The 24,313-nt window shown below is 41.0% G+C and overlaps 1 protein-coding gene and 1 long non-coding RNA gene across 2 annotated transcripts in view; one reads left to right on the forward strand and one right to left on the reverse strand.

Moving 5' to 3' along the window:
• foxo3b (forkhead box O3b) overlaps positions 1–24,313 on the forward strand; it is a 132,157-nt gene that overhangs the window by 58,909 nt on the left and 48,935 nt on the right.
• The window catches only part of LOC133542105 (uncharacterized), a 3,751-nt gene continuing 780 nt past the window's right edge, over positions 21,343–24,313 (reverse strand). The window contains exon 2 of the long non-coding RNA XR_009804056.1: positions 21,343–21,791. This is a non-coding gene — a long non-coding RNA (uncharacterized LOC133542105). The remainder of the gene's footprint in view (positions 21,792–24,313) is intronic.

Below are 24,313 nucleotides of genomic sequence, written 5' to 3' on the forward strand. Positions count from 1 at the left end.
GCCATCTACAAAGCTATTAGCTACCGGCTGCCACCTACTGATATGGAAGAGTATTACACGGTTACTCTGCCGCGTTCTAGACCAGTTGTTCTTAACCTGGGTTCGGTGAGCCGGCCCCAGGGGTTCGGTGGAGGTCAAGAAACACCTGACTCATCGTGTAAAAAAAAAAACTTCTCCCTATCGGCGTATTATGTATACGGCAACAGCAGAAGTCACACTGATTTTCAGGTGTGTAATTTGTTGTGAGTTCATGCACTGTGTTGCTTTTGTTCTTTGAACAAGGTGATGTTTATGCATGGATCATTTTGTGCACCAGTAGAAAAAATATACAATTTTGTCTTGAATTTGAAAATGAATAGTTTTTTTTTTTTCTCCAAAGAAGGGTTTGGTGAATGTGCACATGAATTTGGTGGGGTTCAGTACCTCCAACAAGGTTAAGAACCACTGTTCTAGACTGTACAGACACTCAACAATGACACATCATTGCAGACTATAATTACTGGTTTGCAAAAAATATTTTTAACCCGCATAGGTGAAACTATATAATCTCCCACGGCACAACAGACTGTATCTCACGGCACACTAGTGTGCCGCGGCACAGTTGTTGAAAAACAGTGCTTTAAACCATAAACAAGCATGCATCATTATAGCTCTTGTCTCAAAGTCACGTCACGCCCTTACTTATTTTGAGTTGTTTGCTTCCAAAGACATGCACCTGGGGATAGGTTGATTGGCAACACTAAATTGGCCCTAGTGTGTGAATGTGAGTGTGAATGTTGTCTGTCTATCTGTGTTGGCCCTGCGATGAGGTGGCGACTTGTCCAGGGTGTACCCCGCCTTCCGCCCGATTGTAGCTGAGATAGGCGCCAGCGCCCCCCGCGACCCCGAAAGGGAATAAGCGGTAGAAAATGGATGGATGGATGGATGCTGTCTTCCTGTGCGTAGTGTTTTATTTCTTGTCTTGCGCTCTTATTTTGGTGGCTTTTTCTCTTTTTTTAGTATTTTCCTGCAGCACTTTCACGTCTTCCTTTGAGCGATATTTCCCGCATCTACTTTGTTTTAGCATTCAAGAATATTTCAGTTGTTTATATCCTTCATTGTGGGGACATTGTTGATTGTCATGTCATGTTCGGATGTACATTGTGGACGCCGTCTTTGCTCCACAGTAAGTCTTTGCTGTCGTCCAGCATTGTGTTTTTGTTTACTTTGTAGCCAGTTCAGTTTTAGTGTTGTTCTGCATAGCCATCCCTAAGCTCCAATGCCTTTTAGCGGCACTCACTTTTTCTTTATTTTTGGTTTAAGCATTACACACCTTTTTACCTGCACGCCGCCTCCCACTGTTTCCGACATCTACAAAGCAATTAGCTACCGGCTGCCACCTACTGATATGGAAGAGTATTACACGGTTACTCTGCTGAGCTCGAGACAGCACCGACGCTCCACAACAACACATCATTTGCAGGCTATAATAACTGGTTTGCAAAAAATATTTTTAACCCAAATAGGTGAAATTAGATAATCTCCCACGGCACACCAGACATGATCTCACGGCACACTAGTGTGCTGCGGCACAGTGGTTGAAAAACACTGACATAGTGGGACCACACCTTGAACACACTTCAATCACTGATAATTTAAAGGGGACAGATGTACACCATATGCAATTAAATGAGTGTATGTCTCTCTCTCTCACACACAGACACACACACACACACACACGCACACACACACACACACACACACACACACACACACACACACACACACACACACACACACACACACACACACACACACACACACGTCCAGACGGGAGTCGTGTTCAAGTTGCGACACGGCGACTCGTTCATCGCGTGACCAGACGCAGGGAGCAACACTTCGACTAACGTAACGCCGCCACTTCCCCTTATTTTATTTTTTATTTTTAGCAGACGCCTGGAGGCCAGTGACTGCTGACTGAACGTGACGTCTCATTGTACTTGTGGTTAACATCGTCTCACAAGGGCTTTGGAGGAAATGGTGTGAAACGTTCAGCGCTGTATTACACGCACATGGATTTTTCACCGTGCTCTAATGGTTAACATGAATAACTTAAGGATGCTCACCACCACGTTTGATGTATTCATAGCTGCCCATCTACAGCATAAATCAGAAATTTATCACTGAAGTGTATCCATTACTCACAAAAAAAAAATACCCAAAATATATGTATATATATATATATATATATATATATATATATATATATATCCTCCTCATTTGCATGGAAACACAGACTAAATAAGTAAAAATCCATATATATATTTTTTTTCTTTGAAGATTTTTGTCTTTTAAATTTCATTATTGGATTCGTCTGGTTGAGAAAGCCCTAATAAACAAAGAAAATATTTTTTAGAAGCAATATTTATTTATATTTGTTTTTTTAATTACAAATATTTATTTACCGTATTTTTCGTACTATAAGGCGCATTTAAAATCCTTTAATTTTCTCAAAAATCGACAGTGCGCCTTATAACCCGGTGCGTCGAATGTATGGAATAGTTCTGGTTGTGCTTACAGACCTCGAAGCTATTTTTTTTGGTACATGATGTAATGATAAGTGTGACCAGTCGATGGTAGTCACACATAAGAGATACATGTAGATTGCAATAAGACGCCAGTAAACAACACCAAAACTTTAAATGTTCAATTGAAAATATAAAACACTCAAAAATCTGTCAAAATGTTTTAGTATGACTTTGAAGCTGCACTGCTTGATGGATTGTCGGGCCATTAAGGCTACCGTAGTCAGAGATACAAGTATTACTATGGTGTGTGTATAAGGACCGCAAAATGGCACCTAATAGTAGACATATTATCTGGCGTTTTGCTTCACAATATTATGCAAAAGCAGATGTTCTTACCTTCTTGTACCTGCTGATGTGTATTTTGGGATCTGCATAAGAGCCTTTGTAGTCCATGATGACACCGTAGTCCATAAGCCTCTTCTTTTTTCCATCTTCTTGTTTTGTAACATTCATCCTCCCCTGTTGCCATTTCTAATATGAAGTAGTGTAAAGTTCTTACTTATATATGTCAGTAAACTCGCCATGAAGGCGCTAAAACATACCGGTGTAGTGAGTTTACATTATTCACCCAAGGAACTAGTGTTGTATCGGTACCAAAATGTATTTCGATACTTTTCGTTACTTTTCTGAATAAATGGGACCACCAAAAATTGCATTATTGGCTTTATTTTAACAAAAATGTACGCTACATGAGGGAACTCTCCTGAAGGAATCAATAAATTACGATCTATCTATATATTTTTGTCCTTAAATAAAATAGTGAACATACCTTAACATAATTCAAAAAGTACATTCAGTACAGGCCAAAAGTTTGGACACACCTTCTCATTTGAATGTGTTTTCTTTATATTCATGACTATTTACTACATTGTAGATTGTCATTGAAGGCACCTGTGAAGTGAAAACCATTTCAGGTGACCACCTGAAATTGTGGTCACCACTCTTGGCATTCTCATCGAGAGAATGCCAAGAGTGGGCAAAGCCATAATGAGAGCGTGAGGGTGGCTATTTTGAAGGAACTCATATAAAACATGTTTTCAGTTATTTCACTCTTTTTTGTTAAGTACATAACTCTACATGTGTTCATTCATAGTTTTGATGCCTTAAGTGACAATCTACAATGTAAATAGTCATGAAAATAAAGAAAACGCATTGAATGGGGAGAAGGCGTGTCCAAAATGTTGGCCAGTACTGTATTTTTTTAAAGACATCTTACAAATGCTAGCTGATAAAAGCCCTTAAAAACAACAAAATATCTACTTAATTTGACAGAGAAAATGTTTTTGTGCAAGGGTTTGCATGATAAATAATTGAAAGATGAATTAATTGATAGAAAGACTAGCGTGCTACTTGGCTGCTCGCAGTGAGGTGCTGCCTAAAGAAGCCCAGCATCAGCAATGGAGAACATTTTAATGGTGATTGTCCCATTTTATTCCCTATAGATGATTGTGGGAACATTTTATTTTCCTTCTGCAAGGTCAGTGTAGTGTGTGACACCGCACTGCTTGATCTTTCTTTCCGGTCGTCAGCCAGAGGAAGTATAGGTGGTGCACTTTCGACTATCAGCATGAGGCCCACCCTACTGAAAAGCCTGTCAGTGCATCTCTTTCATTCTTCACTTTTCTCTCCGTCGCTCTCTACCTCTCCGCTTTCCAAGGACTTGGCGCACAATCTGCAGGGGATTACCAGAAATACTCTTTTTGGAGGCGCTGGGCCCTTCAGTCACCTCACAGCATACGTGCGATTGTGTGCGTGCGCGCCACCTACTTCGAGAAAGTGGGTGAAAAGTGAAAAAGAGAGGCGGTGAGAGAGTGAGAGGGGCAGGGGGGCGCGGTTGCTAAGATTGAGCGATTGCTCCTCGCAGCGAAAAGAGTTCTGGCCTGCAGCCAACCGATGCAACCATGTTTGTTTGTGTGCCCGTTTGACTTCCATGGGAGCCAAAAATCAAGTTGCATCTGTGGCGCCCCCTGTAGGTTCGACTGAAAATGTATTTTTTAACATGCAAGCATACACGAAATACAAATATATCGTAATTTCCAGGCTATTGTGTATATTTAGGCCGCACCCACCACATTATATTTTTACATAATCGATATTGCCAAAAGTGTTTGGCAACCTGCCTTGACTCACATATGAACTTGAAGTGCCATCCCATTCCTCACCCATAGGGTTCAATATGATGTCTGTCCACCTTTGGCAGCTATTACAGCTTCAACTCTTCTAGGAAGGCTGTCCACAAGGTTGCAGAGTGTGTTTGTAGGAATTTTCCACCATTCTACCAAATGTGCATTGGTGAGGTCACACTGATGTGGGTCGAGAAGGCCTGGCTCTCAGTCTAAGTTTTAATTCATCCCAAAGGTGTTCTGTTAGGGTTCAGGTCAGGACTCTGTGCAGGCCAGTCAAGTTCATCCACACTAGACTCTGTCATCCATTTCTTTAGAATAGAATAACATAAAATGCCTTTTATTGTCACTATACACAGGTACACTGAGATTAAAAGCAACTCCAGTATAAGTACGACAGTCTACAGATATGCAAAACATAGGAAGGAAAGAAAAGAAAAATAGTGCAAAAAGAGGTAAGGAGCAGATTTCAGTCCTGAGAAAGAATGTTCTGAATGTGTTGTTTAAATACTATATACATATAAAGAGAAGCATTCAGACTGTGGGTGGAAAGTGTAAATTGCACACAGCGAGGTGCTAAACTATAATATCAGTGCTTAAGTAGTTCACTGTTGTTATGGCTTTCGGGAAAAAACTGTTCTGTCAATCAAATCAAATCTTTTGGACCTGTTGGAAGAGGAAGGGCCCGCTCCAAACTGTTCCCCCAAGGTTGGGAGCATGGAATTGTCCAAAACGTATCTTGGAGCATTCAATATTAAAGGGGAACATTATCACCAGACCTATGTAAGCGTCAATATATATCTTTTTGTTGCAAAAAAAAGACCATATATTTTTCTAACTGATTTCCGAACTCTAAATGGGTGAATTTTGGCGAATTAAACGCCTTTCTATTATTTGCTCTTGGAGCGATGACGTTACAGCGTGACGTCACCTAGGTAGTCAATCGGCCATTTTCTCAAACACATTATACACATCGAGTCAAATCAGCTCTGTTATTTTCCATTTTTTCGACTGTTTTCCGTACCTCGGAGACATCATGCCTCGTCGGTGTGTTGTCGGAGGGTGTAACAACACGATCAGGGACGGATTCAAGTTGACTTACGTAGAATGTGCATCAATTAGCACGGCATGCTAATCGATGCTAACATGCTAATTACCGGCGATGCTGAGGCAGACATGGCACAGAGATGTATGGATATCCTGCAGATGCATTTCCAACGATAAAGTCAACGAAATCACAAAGGTGAGTTTTGTTGATGTTATTGACTTATGTGCTAATCAGACATATTTGGTCGCGCCATGACTGCCAGCTAATCGATGCTAACATGCTATTTAGGCTAGCTGTATGTAGATTTGTAGATGTATTTGCATCCAGCGTTTCACTCCACCCACATTTAATGCCGAACAAACACTTACCAATCGACAGATTTAAGTTGCTCCAGTATCAATGCGAAAGTCCCGATCGGTTGGTCTGCACATTTTACCGGCGATGCTAAGGCAGACATGGCCGAATAGTGTCAATAGCTATTCGCTCAATAGCTTCAGTTTCTTCTTCAATTTCGATTTCGCTATCTGCCTCCATAATCCAACCATCCGTTTCAATACATGCGTAATCTGTTGAATCGCTTAAGCCTTTTTTCGGGATATTGCGTGATCGGTAAAATTTTGAAAAAAACTTCGAAAAATAAAAAAAGGCACTGGGAACTGATTTTTATTGGTTTTCACCCTTCTGAAATTGTGATAATATTCCCCTTTAATTTCACTGCAACTAAGGAGCCAATCTCAACTCCTAGAAAAACAACCCCACACCATAATTCCTCCTCCACCAAGTTTCACACTCAGCACAATGCAGTCCGAAATGTAAATGGTAAATGGTAAATGGGTTGTACTTGTATACCGTTCTCCTGATTCTGATCGTTTGGATGGGTGGCCAAATGCTTTTGGCAATATAGTGTATGGGCTTCTACATCAACAATATGATTTGGCCGAGTGGCTGGAGAAGACAAAAAAACATTTTTTTGTATTTGTCCTTTACCATTGATTAAGAATTGTTATAAATAAAAACCGTGATTCAATCAAAAACATTTAAATCATTTTCACACCCTTAACATACCATGATGGACCTGAATTGTACCACGACCGTGTAACTCAGGGGTGTCGTATCAGTCTGATCAGGCCTGCAAACAGGTGTTATCCAGCCCGCGGGATGAGTTTGCCAAGTATAAAATTCAGTCAAAATTTTGGAATGAAAGAAACAGCTGTTCTGAATGTGTCCAATAGATGTTGCAAAAACAATTCTTTGTAGAGTATGCTAAAAATGTAAAGCAATAAATAAACCACATGATGTCAGTGCACCAGTCGAGTAAAATGAGAAAACTACATCAATAACATCCTGTAATTTGATTTTGATATTATTTTTTTTATCTTGATAGATTGGAAATTAACACCAATGAGTTGACATTATCACATCATTTATTTAGAAAATAGAAATAACGACACTTAAAGGTAGAATAATATTAACCGCAACATGTAAGTGTAAAAAAAAAACAACAACAGTATGGTTTGTAAAGTTAAAGTACCAATGATTGTCACACACACACTAGGTGTGGTGAAATGTCTCCTCTGCATTTGACCTTTCCCCTTGTTCACCCCCTGGAAGGTGAGAGGAGCAGTGGGCAGCAGCGAATATTTTTTGGTGATTTAACCCCCAATTTCAACCCTTGATGCTGAGTGCCAAGCAGCGAGGTAATGGTTCCCATTTTTATAGTCTTTGGTATGATTCGGCCGGGGTTTGAACTCGGCAACCTACCGATCTCAGCGTGGACACTCTAACCACTGTCATGTCTTTGTGATCATGTTCTCTTTAGTTAGGTTCTGTTTTGTTTTTCACTCCATTAGTTCCTGTTTTTGCGCACCTTGGTTTGCTTTTGTTTACATGACTAACAATCAGTTCACCTGTTCTCACGACTCACGCACCTGATTCACTTGGACTCATGCACCTGTTGTCAATCACCACATCACCATTTAAGCCTGCTGTAAGCCTGGCGACATCACCCTCTATCACAGTGGTTTTTAACCTGGGTTCGATTGAACCTTAGGGATTCGGTGAGTTGGTCTCAAGGGTTCGGCGGAGCCTCCGCCGCGGAGGTCAGGACACACCCGACTCATCGTGTGTATAGAATGTTCTCCCTATCTGTGTATTATGTATACGGCAACCGCAAAAGTCCCACTAATTTTGTCAGAACGGGGGCTATGATGTGGTTTGTTTTCCTGGAATACGAAGGAAGGTGATGGGACGTGGCGTGAAGGTAAAGACATATTTGAATTTATCTATAAAAAAAAAAGTGCGAACTAAAGGCGGACATCAAACTTGGCTAAAAAAAAACAAACACAAAGGCAAAACTGTGGGTATGAAACAAAAGACTCGCTAAACGTGACATGAATAAACAAAACTTATTTGGAAGGAAATGAGCAGAGCGATACATAACCAGAGTGAACAGAGCATGGAGCAGCAACAATGACGCCAGCCTGACTGCCTGGCAATTACAAGCTTAAATAATAGTGACATGATTAAGACAGGTGCGTGAGTCCTAAACATATCAGGTGCGTGAGTCCAAAGTCCAAATGAGTACAGGTGAACTAATCGATTACCATGGTAACAAAACAATGGAGCGTAAACAGGAACTAAAAAGAGTCTTAAACCAACAGAACATAACTAAACAAAACGTGACCACAAAACATGACAAATTTGCAGGTGTGTAATTTGTTGTGAGTTCATGCTCTGTGTTGGTTTTGTTCTTTGAACAAGGTGATGTTCATGCACAGTTCACTTTGTGCACCGGTAAAAACAACATATAACTTTGTCTTGAATCTGAAAAAAAAAACATTTAAATTTTAACTAAAGAAGGGTTCGTTGAATGCGCATTTGAAACTGGTGGGACTCGGTACCTCCAACAAGGTTAAGAACCACTGCTCTATCACCTTCTACTCACCCTCAACACAACCTCGTTATCCATGCCGATGATCCCTGTTCCTTTCTCGTTCCAAGTAAGTTTGACTTTATTCATGCCATAGTGAAAGTTTTTGTTTTACGACCATAGTTTTGCCTTAGTGCAAGTTTTGTATTCATAGCCAAGTTTTTGTACCCTCTCTGTGAGCGCTTTTCGTTGGTTCCTTTTTTGAGTTATTAATTAAAAGATGTCCTTACCTTCATGCCGTGTCCGTTCCAACAAACCCCACCAAAGTCATGAAAACCACTAGGGGCGGCATAGCGTAGTGGGTGGAGCCGCCGTGCCAAAAACCTGAGGGTTGCAGGTTCGCTTCCCACCTATTGACATCCAATTTGCTGCCGTTGTGTCCTTGGGCAGGACACTTCACCCTTGCCCCCGGTGCTGCTCACACTGGTAAATGAATGATGAATGAATGATTGGTGGTGGTCGGAGGGGCCGTAGGCGCAAACTGGCAGCCACGCTTCCGTCAGTCTACCCCAGGCCAGCTGTGGCTACAAATGTAACTTACCACCACCAGGTGTGAATGAATGATGGGTTCCCACTTCTCTGTGAGCGCTTTGAGCATATAACAATAGAAAAGCGCGATATAAATCCAATCCATTATTATCATTAGGCCAGTGGTTCTCAAATGGGGGTACGCGTACCGGTGGGGGTACTTGAAGGTATGCCAAGGGGTACGTGAGATTTTATATTTATAAATATATTTATTGAATAATACTTCAACAAAATATGAATGTAAGTTTATGAACTATGAAAATAAATGCAATATTCAGTGTTGACAGCTAGATTTTTTGTGGACACGTTCCATAAATATTGATGTTAAAGATTTCTTTTTTGTGAAGAAATTTTTAGAATTCAGTTCATGAATCCAGATGGATCTCTATTACAATCCCCAAAGAGGGCACTTTAAGTTGATGATTACTTCTATGTGTAGAAATCTTTATTTATAATTCAATCACTTGTTTATTTTTCAACAAGTTTTTAGTTATTTTTATATATTTTTTTCCAAATAGTTCAAGACCGACAAACGAGCAATATTTTACACTGTTATACAATTTAATAAATCGGAAACTGATGACATAGTGCTGTATTTTACTTCTTTATCTCTTTTTTTCAACCAAAAATGCTTTGCTCTGATTCGGGGGTACTTGAATTAAAAAAATGTTCACAGGGGGTACATCACTGAAAAAAGGTTGAGAACCACTGCGCTAGGCCACTGAGTAGGTCAGTGTACATTTTCCGGATATGCCTGTTCTATTTTTAAACAAATAAAACAATCTGAACTTGTCTTTATTTTTAAGTTATCGTGCCGTGATTTTACCAGTCCGGCCCACTTGGGAGTAGATTTTTCTCCACGTGGCCTCCACATCTAAAATGAGTTTGACACCCCTGCTGTAATTAATCGCTCAGCCCTACGAAAACACCGTCATCCTCCATACGGCACAGGACCTTCTTTGTAAATGTTCACGTTAGAATCAAGGAAATGGAATCAAATGGAAATTCTGTCAGGCCCTTTCCAATACAGTTGTTTTGATATCGCAATAATGTTGTGGTTGGCGTGTGATTTCTTCTCCCTGGTTGAAAGTAGATCATATAAGGACTCCGCTCCAGTCTGGGCAGGAGATTAAAGCGCATCAAGCTGGCGCAGCTGCAACCCCTCCGCCCTTTCAATCCTCCGCCCAATTCCCTCCATCCTCCTCCCAACAGGCCGTAATGGCGTGTCTTGCACTTCCACATGCTCGCCGTTTTAGGTCAGCGCATCGAAAAGTCACGACGAGTGCAGCGTGCGTGAAATGATACAACACGCACTGCGGGCCGCCGTGGATCTAAGAATAGAAGTGTAAGCGCCGCCCGTGGCTGAGGTGACGCGAGTCCACCCGAGGAAATATCAGCCCCGAACGTTTGTTGTCATGCGTGAAACTGAGCGCCTGAGAGGGTTCGGACAAAGAGAAGGCTGCAAAAGAGGGCCTCTCGCGTCCCCGCTGAACCCGCCGAGATGCCCCTGACTTGCGGGGAGGGTTATTTAAGTACACGCTGCCCCTCGGGACTAAAATAAATACCTGATAACAATATACAGTCTGCCCGGGCTGCTAATGAAATTCCACTCGAGTTGCCATGGCGTTGAAGTTCAACTCAAGCTGCGAGGGTCCAGAGGAGGCGCCTGATGCATATTTAAAGAGCTGGCAGTTGGAAAATAACACAGTCCTGTCGGCACTGGATGTGATCATTGTAGACCGGTCGGGATGAAAGTACACTCGTCGTTTTGTGACCAATAATGTTCTGTCACGCCCCCCCACACCAAGGATGCTATTACGTTATCGCCTTTCTCATTGCCGGCCCCAAAATGTAAGAAGCACTGCATAAAAGGGGCTGTTTGCAACTTGCTCAGTTACTTTTTTTAGGGGGCATTTCTTTTTTCACCAACAGCAAAGCTGTATACAAGAAGGGCATGAGCAGACTCTTTTTCCTGAGGAAGCTTAGGTCCTTTTAATGTGTGCAGCAAGCTGTTTGAGATCTTCTTTCAGTCTGTTGTGGCCAGTGCCCTGTACTTTGCAGTGGTTTGTTGGGGGAGCAGCACCAGCAAAAGGGACTTAAAGGCCTACTGAAACCCACTACTACCCACCACGCAGTCTGATAGTTTATATATCAATGATGAAATATTAACATTGCAACACATGCCTATACGGCCTTTTGAGTTTACAAAATTACAATTTTAGATTTCCCGGGAGTTTCGTCTTGGGAACGTCGTGTAATGATGACGTGTACACAAGACGTCACGGGTTTTTAGGAAGTATGAGCGCTGCTTACACACAAAGCTAAAAGTCGTCTGCTTTAACGGCAAAATTACACAGTGTTTTGGACATCTGTGTTGCTGAATCTTTTGCAATTGGTTCAATTAATATTGGAGAAGTCAAAGTAGAAAGACGGAGTTGGGAAGCTTTAGCCTTTAGCCTTACAAACACACAGGGATTCCTTGTTTAAAATTCACAGAGGTGAAACTTTCCTTTGGATCAGAGCAGACATGGATCCCGACTACATGTCAACCAGCAGGTTTCAGTGAGAAAATTGTGGTTAAAAAGTCGCCACTTACCGGATATCAGCTGAGCTTCTGCCTCCCGTACAGCTGCCGTCGACTCCCCCGAGACACTGCGCGTGGACGTACACTTCCGACTATCAGGTACTGTTAAACTTACTAAAACACTAGCTACACAATAGAAAGATAAGGGATTTCCCAGAATTATCCTAGTAAATGTCTCTAAAAACATGTGAATCCGTCTCAATGAAACGCGATTGCAATCGCGTATTTATTTATTTTTTTTCTAGTCCATCGCTATCAATATCCTCAAACATGAATCTTTTATCCTCGCTCAAATTAATGGGAAAATTGTCGTTTTCTCGGTCGGAATAGCTGTTTTTGTTGGAGGCTCCCATTAAAATCAATGTGAATATATGAGGAGCCATCAACATGTGACGTCATCGTCTGCGACTTCCGGTAGAGGCAGGGCTTTTCTCCAGTTGCGAACTTTATCGTGGGTGTTCTCTACTAAATCTTTTCAGCAAAAATATGGCAACATCGCGAAATGATCAAGTATGACACATAGAATGGACCTGCTATCCCCGTTTAAATAAGAAAATCTCATTTCAGTAGGCCTTTAAAGGGGAACTTTATCACAATAAAAATCAGTTCCTAGTGGCTTATTTCAGTTTTCAAAGTTTTTTTCAAAATTTTACCCATCATGGAATATCCCGAAAAAAGGATTTAAAGTGCCTGATTTTCGCTATCTGTAAATCCACCCGTCCAGTATCCTGTGACGTCACTGCGTGACGCCAATACAAACAAACATGGCGGAGAGAACAGCAAGATATAGCGACATTAGCTCGGATTCAGACTCGGATTTCAGCGGTTTAAGCGATTCAACAGATGACGCATGTATTGAAACGGATGGTTGGAGTGTAGAGGCAGATAGCGAAAACGAAATTGAAGAAGAAACTGAAGCTATTGAGCGAATAGCTATTGAAGTTATTATGCGATCGCCCTCTAACCAACGATTGCATCTTTTGACCACTGGAGCAACTTAAATCCGTCGATTGGTAAGTGTTTGTTTGGCATTAAATGTGGGTGGAGGGAAAGGCTGCATGCAAATATAGCTACAAATGTACATACAGCGAGCCTAAATAGCATGTTAGCATCGATCAGCTGGCAGTCATGCCGTGACCAAATATGTCTGATTAGCACATAAGTCAATAACATCAACAAAACTCACCTTTGTGATTTCGATGACTTTATCGTTGGAAATGCATCTGCTTCGAGTGTCGCGCAGGATATCCACACATCTCTGTCGTAGCATCGCTATCGTCGGTAAAATGTGCAGAACAAACGATGGACTTTTGCATCTTTTGACACTGGTGCAACTTGAATCCGTCGATTGGTATGTGTTTGTTTGGCATTAAATGTGGGTGGAGGGAAAGGCTGGATGTTAATATAGCTACAAATGAGGCATAACGATGCAATATGTACATACAGCTAGCCTAAATTAGCATGCCGTGCTAATCGATGCACACCCCACGTAAGTCAACTTGAATCCATCTCTGTTGGTGTTGTTACACCCTCCGACAACACACCGACGAGGCATGATGTCTCCAAGGTACGGGAAACAGTCGAAAAAACGGAAAATAACAGAGCTGATTTGACTTGTGTGTGTAATGTGTTTGAGAAAATGGCGGATTGCGTCCCGTTGTAACGTCACGGGTGAAAGGTCATCGCTCCGACAGCGAACAATTGAAAGGCGTTTCAATCGCCAAATTCACCCTTTTAGAGTTCGGAAATCGGTTAAAAAAACATATGGTCTTTTTTCTGCAACATCAAGGTATATATTGACGCTTACATAGGTCTGGTGATAATGTTCCCCTTTAAACAGGATTGTTAGGGTTGTACGGTATATCGGTACTGGTATAGTATCGCAGTACTAATGAATCATAAACACTACTTTACTCTGTTTGAAAAGTACCGTTTCCTGGGCATGACATTGCTGTTTTAACGAGCAGAGGAGCATGTTCGGCAGCGCACAATCCCGGAGTACTTACAAGCAGACACAATGTGTAGACAGAAAAAGGAAAACAGACACGTTTTGGCTTAAAAACTAAAGTTAAAGGTGAAGTTGTAACACTGAAACGCCCTCAGGAAGAGGTGCTTTAAAGACATAGCTAGGTAGCTAATGGCGAATTTCCATTCGCAGTCGGCAGTGTTTTAGTTGCTTCTAAATTATGGCGACAAATAAAGTTCTTGCAAGTATCATCGCTGCAGGACGAGGAATAGCTAAACATGCTTCACTACACACCGTAGGAGGATACAATAGCTAACCGCTAACAGCAACCTTGCACGTATTGAGTGCATCTACACCTGACATCCACTGTAATGATACCAAGTACAGGAGCGTATCTAGTCAATACTACTATGATTACATCAATATTTTTTAGCATCACAAAATCTTCTTTCGTTTTTTTAACATTTATATTACGTTTATAAACTCAGGAAATATGTCCCTGGACACATGAGGACTTTGAATATTATTAATGTATGATCCTGTAACGACTTGATATCAGATCTATACCCAAAACGGGTGGTATCATCCAAAACTAATGTAAAGCATCCAAACAAGAGAATAATAAGTGATTATTACATTTTAACAGAAGTGTATATAGAACATGTTAAAAGAGGAAGTAAGCAGATATTAACAGTAAATTAACAAGTAGATTAATAATTCATTTTCTACCACTTGTCCTTAATGTTTACAAAATAATAGAATGATAAACGACACAATATGTTACTGCATACGTCAGCAGACTAATTAGGAGTCTATCTTTGTTTACTTACTACTAAAAGACAATTTGTCTAGTAAGTTCACTGTTTTATTTAAGGACAAACTTGCAATAAGAAACATATTTTTAATCTACCCTAAGATTTTTTGTTAAAACAAAGCCAATAATGCCTTTTTTTGTGGTCCCCTTTATTTAGAAAGTACCGTAGCGGTATCGGGACAACACAAGTGTGTACTGAGATTTGTGCTGATATCGGATTAATATCAGTAACCGGCCAACACTCAAGGATCCAATGTAGAAAACTATTACAATTATGAAATAATCACATTGTTTAATTAGATTGAAAGAATAAAAAAAATATATATTTGTTTTATTATATATTATTAATTAAATGTGTTAGTGTGTGTTTCTAAAGCAAATCTACAAAATAAAACACATTATCTGTTTGTGCACATGCCAATATTGTTTTGATTAAATCCCAGCATGCTACATGTGGTGTAGGTCCCATGTTAAATGCATGCTGGGATAGTTTTCGACCTGTCAATTATCTGATGACTCCTTATACATATTTACATTGCCACCTGCTGAGGCAGGGCCATTCAACTTTGACCCCCTTTGCCCTGAACTGTTATTTTATTTGCATAGTCGAAGGTGCAGCCCCCCTTATGCAGAAAGAGCCTTGTAATAAAAATATGAGTAAAAGTTATTACTGACCAACCTTTTTGAAGCTAAGAGCTACTTCTTGGGTACTGATTAATGCGAAGGGCTACCAGTTTGATACACACTTAAATAAATTGCCAGAAATAGCCAATTTTCTCAATTCACCTTTAATAAATAAATCTATATTTATAAAAAAAAAAAAAGGGTATTTTTGTCTTTCATTCCGTCGTACATTTTTTTTCCTTTTACGGAAGGTTTTTCTGTAGAAAATAAATGATGAAAAAACACTTAATTGAAGGGTTTACACGAAAAAAATGAAAATAAATTTTTGAAACATAGTTCATCTTCAACTTTGACTCTTTAAAATTCAAAATTCAACCGAAAAACAAGAAGAGAAAACTAGCTAATTTGAAACTTTAATTAAAAAAAAAAAAAAAAAAATTATGGAACATCATTAGTAATTTTTCCTGATTAAGATTAATTTTAGAATTTTGATGACATGTTTAAATAGGTTAAAATCTAATCTGAGCTTTGTTAGAATATATAACAAATTGGACCAAGCTATATTTTTAACAAAGACAAATCATTATCTTATAGATTTTCCAGAACAAAAATTTTACAAGAAATTCAAAAGACTTTGAAACAAGATTTAAATTTGATTCTACATATTTTCTAGATTTGCCAGAATATTTTTTTTTTATTTTAATCAGAAATTTGAAGAAATGTTTCTCAAATATTCTTCGTCGAAAAAACAGAAGCTAAAATGAAAAATTAAATTTAAATGTATTTATTATTCTTTACAATAAAAAAAATAAATTTACTTGAACATTGATTTAAATTGTCGGGAAAGAAGAGGAAGGAATTTAAAAGGTAAAAAGGTATATGTGTTTAAAAATCCTAAAATCATTTTTAAGGTTGTATTTTTCGTCTAAAATTGTCTTTCTGAAAGTTATAAGAAGCAAAGTAAAAAAATAAATGAATTTATTTAAACAAGTGAAGACCAAGTCTTTGATAATATTTTCTTGGATTTTCAAATTCTATTTGAGTTTTGTCTATTTTAGAATTAAAAATGTCGAGGAAAGCGAGACCAGCTTGCTAGTAAATAAATAAAATCTAAAAAATAGAGGCAGCTCACTAGTAAGTGCTGCTATTTGAGCTATTTTTAGAACAGGCCAGCGGGCTACTCATCTGGTCCTTACGGGCTACCTGGTGCGCGCGGGCACCGCGTTGGTGACCCCTGCTGTAGTGGAACAACAACAGTGAGTATAAAGTGGACGATCGGAGGGAGACGTGCAGTACCATGAATTGATTAACGTGGACCCCGACTTAAACAAGTTGAAAAACTTATTCGGGTGTTACCATTTAGTGGTCAATTGTACGGAATATGTACTGAACTGTGCAATCTACTAATAAAAGTATCAATCAATCAAAGTATTAAGCGTTGTTATCATCTTGGCACTCACAGTATGAAGCAGATTAGCCAGTCATGCATGTCTCATGCCAACTTTGCATATTCATTTCACTCAGTTCTTAAGTGTTAAAAAAAAAAAAAAAAACACGCTAGGAAAAGGAAGATAAGCCGAGACGCAATTCCTCCTTTTCTCCAAACAGGAAGTCATGTGGGTCCTCAGAAGGATTGGGGGCGGAGCCGAAATAAAATAACGCTTGCTGTTGCTGGGAGAAAAAGCAGGCAAGGTGTCCCTTTGTGTGTGTGTGTGTGTGTGTGTGTGTGTGTGTGAGTGTGTGTGTCCTGATTACACCCTCTATATGCTTATTTATACACACTGTGTTAGTGTGTACGTTTTGGTAAGAAAAAAAAAAACAAACTCCCAGACCGCCATTTTTTTAATTTTTTTTTTAAGTTTCTCCTTGCTGCTCAGCTGGTGTGTAGGAGGAAGAGAGCTGGCAGGCCTGGAAGTGCTGACATCGGCAAACACAAACATTCCCCTTCCTCCAGTTGCTGACCTGTTTGGGGTGACTGGGTCAGGCAGGTTTAAACAATCAACACCGTGCCAAAGGGAGGTCAAGAAATACGCATATTTAGATGATACATTTACCAATTTAGGCAATGGGAAAGTTTGTATTTTAAAAGAAAAATTCCAAATATGAAACAATTCGAGATGTCTGATAATATCGGACTACCGATATTATCGGCCGATAAATGTTTTAAAGGCCTACTGAAATGAGATTTTCTTATTTAAACGGGGATAGGAGGTCCATTCTATGTGTCATACTTGATCATTTCACGATATTGCCATATTTTTGCTGAAAGGATTTAGTAGAGAACATCAAAAATAAAGTTTGCTACTTTTGGTGCTGATAAAAAAAGCCTCGCCTTTACCGGAAGTAGCAGACGATGACGTCACAAGAGTGAGGGCTCCTCACGTCCTCACATTGTTTTTAATGGGAGCCTCCAGCAGCAAGAGATATTCGGACCGAGAAAATAACAAATTTCCCATTAATTTGAGCAAGGATGAAAGATTCGTGGATGATGATATTGATAGTGAAGGACTAGAAAAGTAAAATAAAATAAATTAAAATAAAATGCGACGGCTCCAGGCTGCGGCAGTGTGAGCGTTTCAGATGTATTCAGACACATTACTAGGATAATTCTGGAAGATCCCTTATCTGCTTATTGTTTTAGTAATGTTTCAGTGAGATTATAAAGACATACCCCGAGGTCGGATGGCTGCGGTGAACACGCAGTGTCTCAGAGAGAAGCCAAGGAGCCAAGCTCACAGCTGCCTTTTAAACAGCTACTGCAGGAGGACGAATATTCCAATGATGTCTCCGGTAAGATATATATCACAATTTTCCCATCCAAAAACATGCTGGTTAACGTAGAGAAACATGTTCGTTTGACCGCTCTGTGTTAAAAACAAAGAAACACCGGCTGTGTCTCGGTGCTAAAGACAGCTGCAATACACCAACAGCATTGTTCTTTATAGTCTCCATTATTAATTAAACAAATTGCAAAAGATTCAGCAACACAGATGTCCAAAATACTGTGTAATTACGCATTTAAAGCAGACGACTTTTAGCCGTGAGTGGTGCTGCGCTAATATTTCCTGACAGTCCGTTACGTCACGCGTACACGTCATCATTCCGCGACGTTTTCAACAAGAAACTCCACGGGAAATTTCAAATTGCAATTTAGTAAACTAAACCGGCCATATTGCCATGTGTTGCAATGTTAAGATATCATTGATATATAAACTATCAGACTGTGTGGTCGGTAGTAGTGGGTTTTCAGTAGGCCTTTAAAATGTAATATCACAAATTATCGGTATCGGTTTCAAAAAGTAAAATTTATGACTTTTTAAAACGCCGCTGGACGGAGTGCTACATGGACGGAGGGAGAAGTACAGAGCGCCAATAAACCTTACAGGCACTGCTTTTGCATGCCGGCCCAATCACATGATATGAACGGGTTTTCACACACACAAGTGAATGCAAGACAAACTTGGTCAACAGCCATGCAGGTCACACTGAGCGTGGCCATATAACCAACTTTAACACTGTTACAAATTTGCGCCCCACTGTGAACCCACACCGAACAAGAATGACAAACACATTTCGGGAGAACATCCGCACCATAACACAACATAAACACAACAGAACAAATACCCAGAAACCCTTGCAGCACTAACACTTCCGGGACGCCATGCAAAGCGCTCAACAGGACCCATCAGGAGCAAGGGTGAAGTGTCTTGCCCAAGGACACAACAGAGGTGACTAGGATGGTAGAAGGTGGGGATTGAACCAGTAACCCTCAGATTGCTGGCACAGCCACTCTACCAACTCCGCCACGCCGTCCCCTGATAGCACATCAGTTGGCATCTAGCAGATTGCGCGCCAGATGGCAACTAGAAGATAGTGCCTATGTTGGCGGCTAGCATTTACCACAAAAGCTCTCTCACCTAGCGATTGGTTTTCAAGTCGGCAGGTAGTGTTTAGCGCGTCGGTTGGCAGTTAGCGTTTAGCAGGCTATTTTACAACCGGCGAGTAGCACGCCAGCTGGCAGCTAGAGATTAACGCGTCAGCTGGCAGATAGTGCTTGAGTTGGCAGCTAGCAGATTTCGCATATGTTGTGAATCAGAATTTAATGCGTCAGCTGGTGGCTAGCGGATAGCGCATCAGTTGGCCGCTAGCGTACTGTGCGGCAGTTGGCGGCTAAAAATTACTACGCAAGCTCTCAGCTAGGGACTGGTGTTCAGGTTAGCAGCTAGCGTTTAGCAGGCCATTTTGCAACTAGTGAGTAGCACGCCAGTTGGCAGCTTGCCATTAGCGTCCCAGTTGGCAGCTAGCGATTAACGCATCAGCTGGCGGATAGCATATCATTTGGTCGCTCGTGTATACTGCATCATTTGGCAGCTAGCAGATAATGTGCCAGTTGAAAGCTAGCATTAGCGCGCCAGTTGTTAGCTGTTAGTGGCGCCATACTGTGTTATTTGAATATCTTAGTATTGCACAATACTACGGTACCTTCAGGACTGTCATGATCCGTGGTTTGGATCATGTTTAGTTTAGTTATTTTCTGTTAGTTTGGACTCCCTTTGTTGTTTGTGCACCTTGTGAGTTAGTTTGGTCACCATGGTAACGTATTAATTTCACCTGCTGCGGGTTCCAGATGCACACCTGTTTTTGTTAATTACTTTCCTATTTAAGCCTGCTTTGTCCCGTCAGTCGGTCTTGGTCCCGTGTTTGCGGTAAGCAACAATCACGTATGCTATTCTTGTTTCCTGAACCTGTGCTAGTGTTAGCATTAGCTTCCGTGCGTTCGGCACGCGTTTCTTTTGTGTATTTCGTCAGTTTTTGTTCCAGTGTTTTTGTTATTAAATTATCTTACCTTTACGTTGTTGTCCGGAGTGTCCATGTTTGCACTGGAGGAACGATCCCGCAGTAAAATGCGACCCACACGTGACAAGGACCAGTTTAATTTCGAACCTGATTAATTTTATTTCTCTTTTCCAGTTTGGGTGTCTTTGGCCTGGAAAACATTGAATACTTTTTCAGGTTTCTGATTGGCCCTGGAATGCTAGCTGTTGCTGTGGTACTGTGGACATGGTCTTGGTGTCTTTGTTAAAGGGGAACATTATCACCAGACCTATGTAAGCGTCAATATATACCTTGATGTTGCAGAAAAAAGACCATGTGTTTTTTTAACTGATTTCCGAACTCTAAAAGGGTGAATTTGGCGATTTAAACGCCTTTCAATTGTTCGCCTTTCGGAGCAATGACCTTTCCCCCGTGACGTCACTTCGTGAAGCGACCCGCCATTTTCTCAAACACATTACAAGCACCAAGTCAAATCAGCTCTGTTATTTTCCGTTTTTTCGACTGTTTTCCGGTACCTTGGAGACATCATGCCTCGTCGGTGTTTTGTCAGAGGGTGTAACAACACGAACAGAGACGGATTCAAGTTGCAACAGTGGTCAAAAGATGCGAAAGTTCCTCGTTTGTTCTGCACACTTTACCGACAACAGCTATGCTACGACAGAAATGGCACAGAGATGGCAAGATTGTGTGGATATCCTGCGACACTGAAAGCAGATGCATTTCCAACGATAAAGTCAACGAAATCACAAAGGTGAGTTTTGTTGATGTTATTGACTTTTGTGGAGTGTGCTAATCAGACATATTTGGTGACGGCATGACTGCAAGCTAATCGATGCTAACATGCTATTTAGGCTAGCCGTATGTACATATTGCATCGTTATGCCTCATTTGTAGCTATATTTGCATCCAGCCTTTCCCTCCACCCACATTTAAAGCCAAACAAACACATACCAATCGTTGATAAGAAGGTGATCGCCAAATTTGTCCGCGCTTCCTCCCGTGCCGCTGTTTGTCGTTATATGGCTAAAAAGCTTCTGTTTCTTCTTTAATTTCGATTTCGGTACCTGCCTCCACACTCCAACCATCCGTTTCCATACATGCATAATCTGTTGAATCGCTTACGGCGCTGAAATCCGAGTCTGAATTCGAGCTACTATGCTATACCTTTCTGTGTTATCCGCCATGTTTGTTTCTGGTGGCTTCACGCAGTGACGTCACAGGACAATAGACGGGTGGATAAAGCGATGGTGTAAATCGGGCACTTTGAAGCCGTTTTTTGGGATATTGCGTGATGGGTAAAATTTTAAGAAAAACTTCGAAAAATAAAATAAGCCACTGGGAACTGATTTTTATTGATTTTAACCATTCAGAAGTTGTGATAATGTTCCCCTTTAAGTAAGAAACTTTGGTGACTGTGGTTCTGTCGTCATTGTGGGTAACAATAAACGGAGCAGCTGATTTCAATCCTAAACCTCAGCCTTGCTGCAGTGACCAAGAAGCATGCAGATAAGGTGAGGTTAAGTCCGCACGTCAAGGCAAGATGATGTTGTCTCTGAGCGAGATGCGCCCCAAGTGGTGGACTAGAAGAAACCGAGGGGAGGGATTTCGGAGCCCATCTGGCTTTGGAATGCCTGTGGGGTCCCCGAGAGGAGCTGGAGTGCTTTGCTGGGGAGAAGGTCATCAGGTTACTCCACTCGGCCCGACCCAGCCACCTGGTTCTGGATCGGCCTTGGAACATTCACAGACGTACGAGCAGGATTGTCAAAGACATCCTGGAAATATATTGGATTGAATTTGACAGTTAAAATCCCATTTGACAATCATACTTTGCTCACTCAGATCCTTCACATATGCACACATCCACTCATCCACACTCGCATGCACACTTGAGGAGAGAGGTGCACTTGGGCTTTAACAACTCTAGGTTTACAGTATAGACATTATGACAAAAAATACCCAGATATTGTATACATTTGTCCATCCTGTACTGGCTCAGGACCAGCAGACGATCCAGACAATAGCAAGATGGATGAATATTCCTCGGCATCAAGGATCCTCAGGAAAAGATCACTAGTGTTCCGTGAGATATTGTTTGCTGTGCCGTGGGAGATTATGTAGTTTCACTTAATTGGGTTAAAAATATTTTTTAGTAATTGTTAAAGTTAAAGTTCCAATGATTGTCACACACACACTGGGTGTGAAGAAATGATTCTCTGCATTTGACCCATCACCCTTGATCACCCCCTAGGATGTGGGGGAGCAGTGAGCTGCAGCGGTGGCCGCGCCCAGGAATCATTTTTGTTGATTTAACCCCCAATTCCAACCCCTTGATGCTGAGTGTCAAGCAGGGAGGTAATGGGTCCCATTTTTATAGTCTTTGGTATTGTCACGTGGGGGGTCGCAGCTGACTGCAGGGTCGTTCTCCCGGGATACGGAACGGACAACTCCAGACAAAGCGTGAAGTTAGCAGTATGACTTATTGTCATAAATCATAGCTTAAACCAAAAACAGGAAACAAGCAAATGGAACGCATGCCATTCGCACGAGAAGCTAAAGAAACACAATTTAGCACTGGAATCATAAACTAGGAAACTTACTATCCGTGGCATGAACAAACAAGACTTACGTGGACCAGGCAAGAAGCGAATGATGACGCCAGACTGACTGATTGGCAAAGGCAAACTTAAATAATGCCTCTGATTAGTGCTCGGGAAGCAGGTGAGCACTAATCAGAGACAGGTGAACCCAATGAGTGAACATGGCAACCAAAACAAACTCACAGGTGCACAAACAAGAACTGAAGGAGTCCAAAACTTCATGAGTATATCCGTTCGGCCACCGTGTTCAACAGAGAGGTCTGATCTACAAAATTTGCAGGTAGCATACCCCTTCCCCGTCCAGCTGTCCTGGATAAACTGAAATTATTTTTTCCAATCATTTTGGAACTTGCAAGCGTACTTCTTCTTCTTACTCGTCGTCCCCATGACTGTCTCTTCTTCGTTCTTCTGCTTCGTCTCTGTTGTTTTTCGACATTACTACTTGCCGTAGTTTTGAAGCAATGCATGATGGGAATCCGGATGTTGTGTGTCAGTGTATTAAAGTGCCGACTGGAATAAACACACATTGAGAAATAGCTCCGTCTCTGCATACTTTATGGGTTATAGATAAACCTATGGATAACGGGGACATATATAATAATCTCCTTTTCAGGTGAGAGAGTACGCTAAAGGCAGTGCCTTTAAAGCACACCCTCAATATTTTTGTCCGGGTGGAAATCGGGAGAATGGTTGCCCCGAGAGATTTTCGGGAGGGGCACTGAAATTTGGGAGTCTCCCTGGAAAATCGGGAGGGTTGGCAAGTATACTCACAACCTCCAGATCTCATGGCGGACCCTCTAACCGCAATGCCATAATCCCCAAATTTGCTGTTGTTGAGTGTCTGTGCTGTCTAGAGCTTGTCAGAGTAACCATGTAATACTCTTCCATATCAGTAGGTGGCAGTGGGTAGCAGGTTGCTTTGTAGATGTCGGGAACGACGAACGATGGTTTGCGGGTAAAAAGGTATCTAACGCTTATATCAAATATAAACAAAAGGCGAGCGCCGCTAAGAAAAGGCATTAAAGCTTTGGGAAGGCTATGCAAAACAAAACTCAAGCTGAACTGGCTACAAATTAAACAAAAACAGAATGCTGGACGACAGCAAAGACTTACTGTGGAGCAAAGACGGCGTCCACAAAATACATCCGTACATGACATGACAATCAACAATGTCCCCACAAAGAAGGATAAAAACAACTGATATAGTCTTGATTGCTAAAACAAAGTAGATGTGGGAAATATCGCTCAAAGGAAAATACCCCCAAAAAAAGAAAAAGACAAAAAAATAGGAGCACAAGACAAACTAAAACACTACACACAGGAAAACAGCAAAAAACTCAAAATAAGTCAGGGTGTGATGTGACAGGTGGTGACAGTACACCTACTTTGAGACAAGAACTCTGCTTGCTTGGTTATGGTTTAAAGTCATATCCAACAATTGCGATGACGACTTTTTACTGTCAACTGCGTTTCGTTTTTTAATGATTTCTGCTGGTGGTGTGCCAACGCAAAAAATGTGCCTTGGCTCAAAAAAGGTTGAAAAACACTGCACGAGATCACCTCCCGAGGACCTCTCCACCGTTCACACTTAAAAAAGAAGTAGAAAGTCACATTTTCCTGGCTTGATCAGATGCAAAAAAAGTAATTAAAGAAATAAAAAAGTCACACAAGAAAGCAAGTAAACCGTGACAAACCCA

Source organism: Nerophis ophidion, linkage group LG24 (assembly GCF_033978795.1).
Source record: "Nerophis ophidion isolate RoL-2023_Sa linkage group LG24, RoL_Noph_v1.0, whole genome shotgun sequence".
NCBI lineage: Eukaryota > Metazoa > Chordata > Actinopteri > Syngnathiformes > Syngnathidae > Nerophis > Nerophis ophidion.